This window comes from Ursus americanus, chromosome 7 (genome assembly GCF_024610735.1).
Source record: "Ursus americanus isolate L20-20 chromosome 7, mUrsAme1.1.p, whole genome shotgun sequence".
NCBI lineage: Eukaryota > Metazoa > Chordata > Mammalia > Carnivora > Ursidae > Ursus > Ursus americanus.
Genome location: NC_142133.1, coordinates 7728905 through 7742209, shown reverse-complemented (window position 1 = coordinate 7742209; position 13305 = coordinate 7728905).

Below are 13305 nucleotides of genomic sequence, written 5' to 3'. Positions count from 1 at the left end.
TCTTAATAATAATTTTTTATTATGTTATGTTAGTCACCATACAGTACATCCTTAGTTTTTGATGTAGTGTTCCATGATTCATTATTTGCATATAACACCCAGTGCTCCATGCAATATGTGCCTTTCTTAATACCCATCACCGGCCTATCCCAATGCCCCACCCCCACCCCTCTGAAGCCCTCAGTTTGTTTCCCAGAGTCCATAGTCTTTCATGGTTCATTCCCCCTTCTGTTTACCCCCCTTCATTCTTCCCTTCCTTCTCCTACCGATCTTCCTATTTCTTATGTTCCATAAATGAGTGAAACCATATGATAATTGTCTTTCTCTGCTTGACTTATTTCACTTAGCATAATCTCCTCCAGTCCCGTCCATGTTGCTGCAAATGTTGGGTAATCGTTCTTTCTGATGCCTGAGTAATATTCCATCGTATATATGGACTACATCTTCTTAATCCAGTCATCTGTTGAAGGGCAATTACAGTCCTATATCCCTGATGAATATGGATGCCAAAATTCTCAACAAGATCCTAGCTAATAGGATCCAACAGTACATTAAAAGGATTATCCATCATGACCAAGTGGGATTCATCCCTGGGATGCAAGCGTGGTTCAACATTTGCAAATCGATCAGTATGATACATTATATCAAGAAGAAAAAAGTCAAGAACCATATGATCCTCTCAATAGATGCAGAAAAAGCATTTGACAAAATACAGCATCCTTTCCTGATTAAAACCCTCAGAGTATAGGGATAGAGGGTACATTCCTCAATTTCATAAAAACCATCTGTGAAAAGCCTACGGCGAATATCATTATCAATGGTGAAAAGCTGAAAGCCTTTTCCTTAAGATCAGGAACATGACAAGGATGCCCACTCTCGCCATTTTTATTCAACGTAGTACTAGAAGTCCTTGCAACAGCAATCAGACAACGAAAAGGGATAAAACATATTCAAATCGGCAAAGAAGTCAAACTGTCTCTCTGCATTTAGTTTAATAGAGACAAGAGCCAATCCCATTTCTATCCTTGATTCCTGGACCCATTGTATTCAAGTTACAGTTACCACAGAGTCACAGACTGGTGCTTAGTTCAGCCTGCATACCACATCTTCTTCAGACTATTACAAATTCTCAAGGTAGTTTCTCCCAGCTGGCTCCATAACTGAGTCTTCAATTGACTATTTCTCTACCCTACTTCTAGGTAGTGGGGTGTATGGTAAAACTAGTGAATTCTGTTGGTTTCAGCATACTGTATTAATTCTTTTGCTATAAAATATGGATTTTTATCAGAACAGTGTTTTGTGAAATATTGTGATTATAAATAAGTAAACATCATGACTATAAATAAATAGTATGGCTTCCAGAAAGATGCAAGGGTAAGCAAATTCATTTCCAGAACAAGTGCCTAGGGAATGGCAGAGGGAGAAGCTGCAGAAATCTTTCCCTTCACAAAAACAATGAAAATACTGGCAAATTTATCCAAATTAACTTCAGAGCTCTGACAATTGGCTGAAAGTTCACAACAATCTGAAGATTGTTTTTCCAATAGACCTCAGTAAAGATGGCAGGTTTTGTGGTGTTTTGAATGGCTTACTTATTCCTATTCTCAAAGAGCCCCATGACCAGAGAATTGTGATTATCTGACAGTTCCTTGGAAAAGTCCAGTTCACAGAGCTTGTGTTATTTGATCTGAATCAGAGCTTATACAGTAAGAAAAACTCAATCTTTGGTGTGTTTGTCAAAAACAATCAGCAGAAATTGTTTAATATCACAGCTGCCTAAGGCTCTGAGACACTAGTTACAGCAAAAAAAAAAAAATAATAATAATAACTAGCCAACAATTTAAAAGAAAATATAGAAACTTTAAAAAGTTATGACATATTCCTGGGGATTTACAAGTTTTCACACGTGTGCAGGATAGACCTGAGAGGGTTCTGGTTACCTCTGGCTATCTGTAAATCCCTACACAAACAGGAAACATAGGGTATGGCAGACTTGTAAACTGCCTAAGCATTGAAAGCATGAGTTGACAAACACATAAATTACAACTACAGGGATTCTGGTTGTTTTACCATCCCATGAGATATGTTGGTGATTACATTGATGACATGCTGATAAGGCTAGGTGACCAAGAAATGCCAAGGAACATTGATGTCTTCTTAAGACATGCATTGCATAAGAGAATAGGTGACTCGTGCAATGAAAATTCAAGGGTCCTCCTGGTCAGTGAGGTTTCTCAGGTCAGTAGTCTCAGGCAGGTCATTCTTTCTTGTATTCATCAAGGTTCTATCAAGAAACCATGAAATCCTCAAATAATGGTATATAAGAATTTCTCAATGAAGAATCTATTTAGAAAGGTGAAGACAACGTTAGGAATATCAGTGGGGGATGGTGAAATACTCTTGGGCTAGCAAAGGAAGGAAGTCTTTTCTATCCCTAGACTAAAGACTCTTAGAGGTGAAGGGTCCACACCACCCACTGTGCACAGTTTACCTGTGCCCATTGGCCCTGTCATGTCTGATCCCAGATATAACCAATCTGATATTTTGCTTGTTGCTTGGCCTACCTAAGCTTCTGGTTCAATGGGGTCAGGCAGACCTCAGCTCACAATAGACACTTTGGCAGCATAATCACTTTATGTCTCATGGCCAGAAGCTATAAGATCCTGGAAGAATGCTACAATTTTTACAAGCTGCTTTAAAGTGATGTGTAATTTTGTGCGGCAGATGGCATGGCCTTGCTCCAGAATTGCAGGTGTTGATTTTGGGATTCTTCTACACAATTCTGCCATAAACTCCAGATAGCACCTTTTATTGCTAGGTATCTCTAACGCCACAGGGTCCGCTACGTCTGATGGCTCAAGTAAGCAGAGATACTTATACCAATGCCTGGAGCTGTTGCAGAGTCCTTCTGACCTGAGTCCCACTCAAAGCTGGCAGCCTTCTGTGTTACTCGATAACTGGACCAGAGAAACATTACCAAGTATGGAATATGCTGCCTTTGAAGCCCAGACGGGTCCACCAGATCTTGGGCTTACTTTTTAGTGATGAGAAGTACAAAACCGACATTTTGTCCTTTACATGGGAAGGGATTGTCTCAGTATGTCCCAGATCTTTGGGGCATAAAAACTTCAGGAAGTAGCACATCCCTGAATCTTTATATTGTTTTTCTTTCAAATTCTGCCCTCCATGCGTCTTATCAAGGTTTCCAAAAACATTTGCCATTTCTCATTCATCCAGCCAATTAGAATGACGTCATCATGATGTTCTAGATACAGTTCATAAGGCCCAGCTATCTTCAGATCATGACAGAGGGATAGAGAATCAACATAGCCCTGGGGCAAGAACATATCGATATACTGATGTCCATTCCATGAGAATACAAATTGTTTCTGGCTCTCCTTGTGGATAGGGATGAAAATAAATGCATTCACAGTGGATGGAGTGGATGGCTGCATACGTTGTACCTGAGTCCCTGTTATCAGCTCTGGCAGCTCTAGCAGATAGTACCACTCTAAGTAGCAGTTGCAATTGGGGCAATTATTTGTGTGAATTTGCAATAATATACTATTAACCTGTAGTGTTTGTATGTCCTTTATAGGAACCAGATTGGTGAATTGAATGGAAATATTATTGGGACTACACTCGTCCTGTCACTTAAGTCTTTAAGGGTGGAACTACTCTCTGCCATTTACCAAGGGATACAATACTGTTTTTAATTTAACATCTTGGCCACAGTGGGGATGTGTTAGAGGCTTGACCTTGGCCTTCCAAGCTCTTACCCCATGGGTCAAGGAGAAAGTGTGGCTTTCTTCTTTTTTTTTTTTTTAATGATTTTTTATTATATTATGTTAGTCACCATACAGTACATCCCCGGTTTCCGATGTAAGGCTCGATGATTCATTAGTTGCGTATAACACCCAGTGCACCATGCAATACGTACCCTCCTTACTACCCATCACCAGCCTATCCCATTCCCCCACCCCCCTCCCCTCTGAGGCCCTCAGTTTGTTTCTCCTTTCTTCTAACATCCAAACCAGTCCACTTTAATTATACATTTGGAGACTAGGGAAATAACTACTGGGTGGGTCTTTGGGGGACAATGGACACACAGTCAGCTGAACATGGGTGAGGAACCAATTTATTACCTTGCTCCTGTATATACCCACTTAAACAGGTCATAATGACCCTTCAGATCTCTGGGTTTTAATGTCAAATCAGACCCTGTGTCCAATAGTCCTTGAAATATTTGGTACCCCTCTTTTCTCAGTGGATGGTTCCCTGAGTAAATAGCTATAGGTCCCTTTAGGGAAGGACTAGGAAATCATCCTATATATACTTGCTCCAGGGTTACAAAGTAATTCCTTTTGGGGGTCTGGCCTCTACTTTGGTCTATGGGTTTTAGTTCTGAAATCTGGCTCAGTTTTGAAAGCTGGCAAGTAATTGTCATGTTTATTTGGATAGTGTGACAAACACCCAAAGGTGTCCACGTCCTAATCTCCAAAACCTGTGAATGTGTTACTTTACATGGCAAAAGAGATTTTGCAGATGTGATCTAGTTATGGCTCTGGATACCAGGAGATTATCCTGGATTATGCAGGGGGACCTAATATAATCACAAGGGTCTTAATAGAGGGAGGCAGAAAGGCCAGACTCAGAGGAAGAAATGAGAGGCTGGAGGGTCAAAGTCAGAGAGAGATTTGAAGATGCTGTTCTGCTGGCTTTGAAGATGGAAGAAGGGGCCATGAGCCAAAAGATGCAGGTGGCCTCTAGAAGCTGGAAAAGGCCAGGAAATAATTTTTCCTTAGAGCCTCCAATGAGAACTAGCATTGCCAGCACCTTGATATTGACCCAGTGAACCCCATTTCAGACTTCTAGAATATAGCAGAATGAATTAGAATTTGTTCAATCCATTAAACTGGTGGTAATTTGTTACAGCAGCAATAGAATCTAATGTAGACAGCTTCCTGAATCATTTATCCCTTGGTATTTGGTTGTAAATATTTAGTACCTCTGGTCATTGCCCACCTATCACACCCAAAAGCAAGATCGATTCCCTTCTAATTACCCACTCTGCAGCTCTCTGCAGGTCACACCCACAGCCTGCCACTCCAGTCTTCATGCTCACCACGTTTCTTCCATCTTGTCTTTCCTGCTTTGGGATCTTTTTCTTCTCATTGCCATCAGTGAGTCTGCTCCCATCAGGCTTCCTATAAAGCCTAATGACTACTGAGGTTCTCAGTGCTGTTGCTGTCCTCTCAACAGTACAGTCTTTATCGCTTAGCGGACGGAGGGTCTTCCAGAAACTCCAACAGAGAACGAAGCTGGCTGGTGGCGGATTTGTGGCTTTTCATGACAGATCCACTCAAATGTTGCCAATTCTTTGAGCCTTTTGATCCCCCCCCCCTTTTTTATCATTAGCCACAGAAGTTCGGACAATTTTACTTCGCTTAATTTGGAACATCGCTTTCTCTAGGATTTCAAAAGTGAACCGCACATTAGCACCATATCCCAAAGTCTTGCCAGGGTGTTAGATCCTGAATCACGGGAGAGTGCGTGTATATTTATAAATCTCTTTTATCAAACTCTGTGCACCCCTCACCCCCTTGATGTAACATCCTCAGGACCTGGTCCGGTCTGTATTCCATCAGCTCCTGCCAGTGCACGTGGTCTAGGTCCTGCCGCTCACTTGGGGTGTTGTCACTTTCCCCCTTCTCAGGCCTAGCACTTCTGCAGCTGGGCGACGTTAAGAATTAATACTGGTCATTGGTCTAGCGGCCAGGAGGCGAGATGAAGGTAGATCATGGGGGAGCACATGTCGTCTTGCAAAGCAGAGACCTCGACACCATCTTCAGCCAAAGGTAGGGGGGTGCCGGAGTTTGGCAGAGAATAGTGGAACATTCTGAAGGGCTCAGATATTCAGAGAATCTACCACTCAAGATTTTCAAGCTCATTATCCCAATGTCTCAGGACCAATCTTGCCTAATCAGGACCCTGATCTTGGGAATTACTAGGGTTGAGAATTCAACTTCTGTGGAACTCTGCTATCTATATTATTAAGTTCTTGGTCTGATCCTTAGCTTTTTCTGCTCTCCAGCTGAAGAGTGTCTGTATAGGCTTCCAAGGAGGCTTCTGGCTTCATATTTTGTATTAAATCAGTAATTAATCACTTTCAGCATTTCACTACCTCTTCCTAATTTATGAATGGCATTCAGCCATTAATAGCCTCATCTAATCTCATTTTCCTTATAATTACTACTTCCCTATGTCCCTGAAACACCTGAGCCATTGCACCTGCTTGTGTATCTCTTTCCACTGGTATATAGCCCCAGCACGTGACCAATGAAAGTTTTAATAACTGCACAATAACAGCGTATCAAAAGCCACATACCATCATATATGAGGTCCTTATTGCTAACTGATGGGTGATACGGTTCCAAAACTTCATTTTGAGTCTGATTCCTGGGACCAATCTTAGCACCAACTGTCTTCGGCCTGGTTCCTTGGGAGACAGACTCTGAAAAGCAGATCTGCATGCAGGAATTTTAATAGATGGTGTTCCCAGGAACACCTGTGAGGGAGTCAGAGCAGATAGGGATTAGGCAGAAGGAGAGATTTAACTGTGATAGAATTGCAACAAAGGCCTCTGCCAAACTCACAGGGAATTCTTAGGTTGAGATGGCCCTTGAGAGATGACTTAAACTAAAGCAAAGGGACCAGGCATTTTTACCTCCAGCAGGGGCATCACTAGATGTGGGCTGCCCCGGGAAGGGGTCACAACCTTGGACGAGGCCACTTTCTTAGCTTAGGGTATTTCTAGGGAAGGAATAACCAGCTGCAAACCTTCAGCAGACAACAGCTATGCCTCAGTCTTAATGGGGGTTCTAAAGGGGGCACACAGTGCCCACTACCCTCACAAATTTCACACACAGGCTTAAAAAGACAAGTGAAATGGGGAGATAATAGAAATCACCATCCTTGCATGTTTTAAGCTTTGAAAATGGCACTGATACTTGTGATTTCCCCCGGGAATGTGGTGCTGACATTAGTTGGCAATTTTGCCTCGTAGGAGAAGGTCCATAGAGTTCCACTTCCTCTTTCATGATGTAGTAGCCATCACTTGATGAATCAGGGAGCCAACTGCTGAGTAACTGTATTTCTGTTGTGCATTCAGGATCTGGAAAATTAACCACAGAATATATCTATATCCATATATCTAGCAGGTTATCGATAGTTGGACTCATACCAAAATTCCATGTTTTGCTTTACCTCATCAGCCCCTCTTTGGACTAGTTTTCCACTATGGAATTTTGGATTTGCAGAAATGAAAGTTACTGCAGGAGCCCATGTCCAATAATTCCCTAGATCTTTCTTTCTCTTGGACACAATGATAAGGAAAATACCTGCAACTTACTTCGGGAAATATTGAGTGGGAAATTTCATGGGTGCGGTTTTGATTTCTCATAGGATGCTCAAGGGTGCCCGGTCACACCTTTATTCAAAGGGCTCTGGGTTTGTGAACCGAGTTAAATCTGAAAATTGCTAAGTGGCTATGAATCTCCTGCGGTGATTTAAGCCAATGTCTGGTTGACAGACCCAGAGTCTTAAGGGATCAAGAAGGGTATTAGCAGGTTTCCTTGCTCTTTCATCCTGGGAAGCCAGTCATTAATTAGTGGCGGTCAATGATCTCTGAAGATCAGACCATTCTCATAACCACACCTACCAGTCTGATGATTACATAACAGCAGCTACCTTGCCTGTGGTTAGTAAGCACTGTTACTTGGTCTCTGCCATTTCAAGAGTTTATCATCCACTGAGATCTGGAAGTCTACCTCAAAGCCAGTATCTCCCAAATGTATCTATTGTCTATGGAAATGGCCATTACAGTGGTTTTCAAAGACACTGGTACTCCCCTCATCATGGTGAAGAGAAGAGCTTGAGAGTTTTCTTTCAGGGACAGAGCTGTGGATGAGGCAAAAAGTAACGCAGACACGTCCACAATACTGAGTATGTCTTTGGAATCCTTCCTGTACATTACCTGTGGATTTCTGGCCTCTGAACTTCATTGAGTGTAGACCATGAATGAATTCAGATGTCAGCCAATGCTGCAATGAGCAAATACTGCTCAAGCAAGTACATTGAATCTAGAATCTCTGGTAAATTCATCTGTATAAAAGTCGTCTTAATCTAAAATTATATTTCTCCCTCCCTGGTTGGGAACCCTGTGAATTTATTGCCATGGAAACACTTTCTGCATTTAATCAATATAAACTAGAAGATATCTTGCAATTATTTTGGAGAGAAAATCTCTTCTTAAGATTGGCCCCCTGTGCCATGCTGGACATGATAAGGGCCTGTGGTAATAGAGGTGGCTCTACTTTGCAAAGTAGCTGCCCCTGTTAGGTCATTTTATGGGCTTCAGACATAGTAAGACTTTATCATGCAGAGTGGAAGGAATTGTTTCTTCTGTCTAGGGAGAGTCAAAGGAGTTTTTTTAGTTTGGGGCATTTTGAATGATTCAAATATTCCTTAATGTGTCCACTCAAATTTTCTGCATCTCACTCTTTTCCAAGCAATGCCTATGGTCTCACCTAAGAGAACTTGTGAGTTGTGAATTCAAGTGATGTCTTAATTAAGCAATTCAAATAATTGTGAAAAATAAGACAACAGGTCCCAAATGGAGTCAGTTCTGCTAAGCCCCCATCACCAAACTGAGACTTAGTTTCGTGACAGTTTCAGCTCTCCCGGAAATGGAATCTTACACCAATCAATCAGGAGTCCCCGGATCATCGCCGATTACATCATCTGCCTGATGGAGCCCTACCATCCCCTAAAGGAAAGAAACCTTACCATAACCAATTTACTTTTTCCCTAATATAACCTCTTTATTCTTGCTCCCTTCAGCCTGTAAAAGTTTTCATTTGTACAGCTCCTTGGAGCTCCTTTCCCTCTGCCAGACTGGATGCTGCCTGACTCATGAATCATTGAGTAAAACCAATAAGATTTTTGAAATTTACTCCATTGAATTTTGCATCCTAACATGGTCATGGAGTCTGTACAATTTTTAGTTATGTTAACCCATAGGTCTTCAGGTCCAAAACATTTTCTTAGGAAGATGGAGAAGTTCTCTGGTTCTCTGACTCTGCTGTATTCAGAGAATTTAAGATGTTGAGCCTAACCCTGTCTTCCCTTACACCCTCCAGCACAGTCGGGAGTAGCAGCTCACCTAGTATGGTGTGCCTCGTGTCCTCCTCTTTGCCCTAAGGCGGCACCCACTCAGGCCTGCAAGGCCTTGTCTGCGCTGGGTATGTTATTCTGGGTGAGTGCTGACCACAATTAGAGAATTTGTTCCGGCATTGTATGAAATGGACTACCAAAATCTCATCTTCTTATTCTCATCAGTTTTTTTCTGTTTCAGCCAGGCTTCTCCTTTAACAACTTCTCCTTTTAGTGAAGGCATGTTCCCTGCACCCAGTGCTGGTCACAATTACTGAATAGGTTAAGGATCAGTCACAAGCAACAGAATCCACTATCTAGTTTACAAGGAATATACTAACTGGCATTCAGTAGATCACAGTATCATTGGGAGAGAAGGAGAAATGGGTCTGGGCCACACAAGATGCCTAAAAGCTGCTGTTCCTGCTGCTGTCATCACAGATAGAGGCCAGGAACTCCACTCGAGTCCCGCTGCTATTAGCCTTGAGGCCCTTTTGCATCAGGGACTGGGCTTTACAATCTCTAAAAGACAGATGCCTCACCTCTACCTTTATCAACAAATAAGAGTATCTGCCGAGCCAACTTCCCTTGCTCCTTCCACCTCAAATCCAATGGCAGTGCACCTGACTGGAGGAGCCCACATTCACCTCCGTTACAGCTAGAAGAAGCACATATTGAATTCTGCCTATGACACAAGAAGGGAGACATCAGTCATAACACGGGAATGCACTCCAACATACAAAAGCTTTTCGAAGGGTGATGTACGTCCTCAAGCATTGAAAGAATAAAATTACAAGATCCATCACATTTTACAACATGAAGAGATATTTACAATATGGTGATGGTCGTAGAAAAGCAGACTCTACCGTAATAAGTTAGCTTCATTTATCTGCTTATTTATGTATTTATTGTTTGCTTCATCTGTCTATAGTATGAGCTTCTTGAGGCCTAAAAGTTTTATGTTCATGGATATGTCTACTGGCGTTAGCTAGGACCGAGTTTAAACGAGAATAGTTAGTAAATAATTATTGAACAGATTACGAACGAAATGGATCTATGTATATCTAGCTAGGCTTCTCCACATATGGCCTGAATGTTGCACAGAAATGAGTGCAAGGCTTCCTGTTGTTACTTTTAGGATCTAAAATGGTGCTGGGAAATATAATAGCTCCTCAGTTAATTGTATTATTATTTTGAAGTTGACCAAATACTGTTGCTTGTCTTTTTTTTTTTTTAAGATTTTATTTATTTATGTGACAGAGAGACAGCCAGGGAGAGAGGGAACACAAGCAGGGGGAGTGGGAGAGGAAGAAGCAGGCTCCCAGCGGAGGAGCCCGATGTGGGGCTCGATCCCAGAACACCGGGATCACGCCCTGAGCCGAAGGCAGAAGCTTAACGACTGCGGTACCCAGGCGCCCCTGTTGCTTGTCTTTTAAGAAAATAACTTGCCCAAGACTACCCAGTTAGTAGAGACATGTGATTTTGGTGATAAAAATGCAAATTCTGCTCTTGACCCCTGGGTGACCCTAAGCAAGTTACCCTACTTCTCTGTACCTCATTTTCCTTATCTATGAAGTAAAGGTAACAAGAGTGATCAACTTCATAAGATTGTGGTGATTTTTACAAATTATACTTAAAGACCCTAAAACAATATCCAATGGTGGATATTCAACGGCTATTTATTCTTTATACAAATGGCCAATTCATTCCATCATCATATACAGAGATGTGATTTCTGCAGCTTTAGGGTCTCAGTCTGGATGTCAGGCCTCTTGCTTCTCTGGCTGCGTTTTCTTCTCTGGCATTTGTCTACATTCATGGAATAAACAAAGGTCCATTATCAAGTCTACCACTGAATCAGCAGCTTCTTGAGGGCAATTACCAAGTCTTATTCATCTTTATTTCTCTAAGCCTGGTGCAGTAGCTAACACGTTTAGCAAAATGATTTTCGGCTTTGCCTTAAACATGCTCTGATAAAGGAGTCACACATATCAAGTTCTTACTTCATCCATGTTGGTTAAATAGAAGAATTCTGTAGGTTTTTCTGAGAGAGTGTTTGGTTTCGTATAAGATAAGGAAATGAGCATGAGTTTCTCTGGAACTTAGATATCTCATACAAAGGAGAATAAGGAAATCAAGAAACAATCATGATAAACATGACTCAGAAAGAGAGGTGACAACCCATATTCGGAAAATGTAGCAATCCATCCTTGCCCAGACTGGTCAAAAGGAAAGCCTAGAGGTTGAGTTACAGGGTGGGGAAGTGTTTATTAAAGGAGGTTGGAGAACATAAGAATGGTGTTTCTAATATTAATGTGATGTCAAGAGAACTTGTGCCTCAGTATTTTGCAAATAATCCAATTACACACACCGTTTGTAGAGCAGGAACGTAGAGTACATTTGGATACAATCTTATAAAAGCTTCCTCAGATCCATAAATATTATGGCTGCTGGAGTTTACCTGAAAACGGTATGCCAAGTAAGAAATATAACAAGAATTGCAATGATCAAATGTGGGTAAATAAGTCCCAAGAAAAGGAGATGCAAAAGTGTTTGTTGCATGGGTGGGAGGCAGATATAGACTAGTGGTTAAGATAATGGGCTTTAACTGGTATCCAAGATCTACAAAGAACTTCTCAAACTCAATACGTGAGAAACAAATAAACAAATCATAAAATGGGCAGAAGATATGGACACTTTTCCAATGATGACATACAAATGGCTAACAGCCACATGAAAAAATGTTCAAAATCATTAGCCATCAGGGAAATTCAAATCAAAACCACACTAAGATACCACCTTACGCCAGTTAGAATGGCAAAAATTGACAAGGCAAGAAACAACAATTGCTGGAGAGGATGTGGAGAAAGGGGATCCCTCCTACATTGTTGGTGGGAATGCAGGTTGGTACAGCCACTCTGGAAAACAGTGTGGAGGTCCCTTAAAAAGTTAAAAATTGATCTACCCTATGACCCAGCCATTGCACTACTGGATATTTACCCCAAAGATACAGACGTAGTGAAGAGAAGGGCCATATGCACCCCAATGTTCATAGCGGTAGTGTCCACAATAGCTAAATCGTGGAAGGAACCAAGATGCCCTTCAACAGATGACTAGATTAAGAAGTTGTGGTCCATATATACAATGGAATATTACTCAGCTTTCAGAAAGAACGAGTTCTCAACATTTGCTGCAACATGGACGGCACTGGAGGAGATAATGCTAAGTGAAATAAGTCAAGCAGAGAAAGACAATTATCATATGATTTCTCTCATCTATGGAACATAAGAACTAGGAAGATCAGTAGGGGAAGAAAGGGGGGGTAATCAGAAGGGGGAATGAAGCATGAGAGACTATGGACTCTGGGAAACAAACTGAGGGCTTCAGAGGGGAGGGGGGTGGGGGAATGGGATAGACTGGTGATGGGTAGTAAGGAGAGCACGTATTGCATGGTGCGCTGGGTGTTGACACAACTAATGAATCATCGAACCTTGCAACAGAAACCAGGGATGTACTGTATGGTGACTAACATAATATAATATAAAAACATTAAAATTAAAAAAAAAGATTATGGGCTTTAGAGCTTGACTACTTGGGTTTTTACATTAGCTTTCATATTGATTAGATTTATGGTGTTGGGCAATTGATCTTCATTTTCTCACCTCAAAAAGGATGATAATGGTCATGGGAGCAGTTGGGAAATGAAAATAGAATTCTTGGAAAGTATTTAAAGTACTGCTTGTCAATGGTAACTGCTCAACACATGTTAATTGCTATGATCATTTCCAAGCAAAATATGAACCTCATTCAAACTTCCTTTGGCCTTTCAAAAATACTGATAACTAGTACACTGTCATTTTTAAAAGTACTCTCCAATCTAAACTGAAATGCAATGGACTCCAGGAGAATGATAGAACGAACCACTTCCAGTAGAAGATATGATGCCCTGTGGTAGGGAAGGAGTCTTCGGTTGGGCAAACTCTGAAAACTGGGCTTTTCTTGGCTCCTTACCTTCCACCTGTCCCACATAATGACATTGCTGCTTGTCACTAAAACCTATTTTCACACTTCCAAATGTCCAGTGCCCACAGG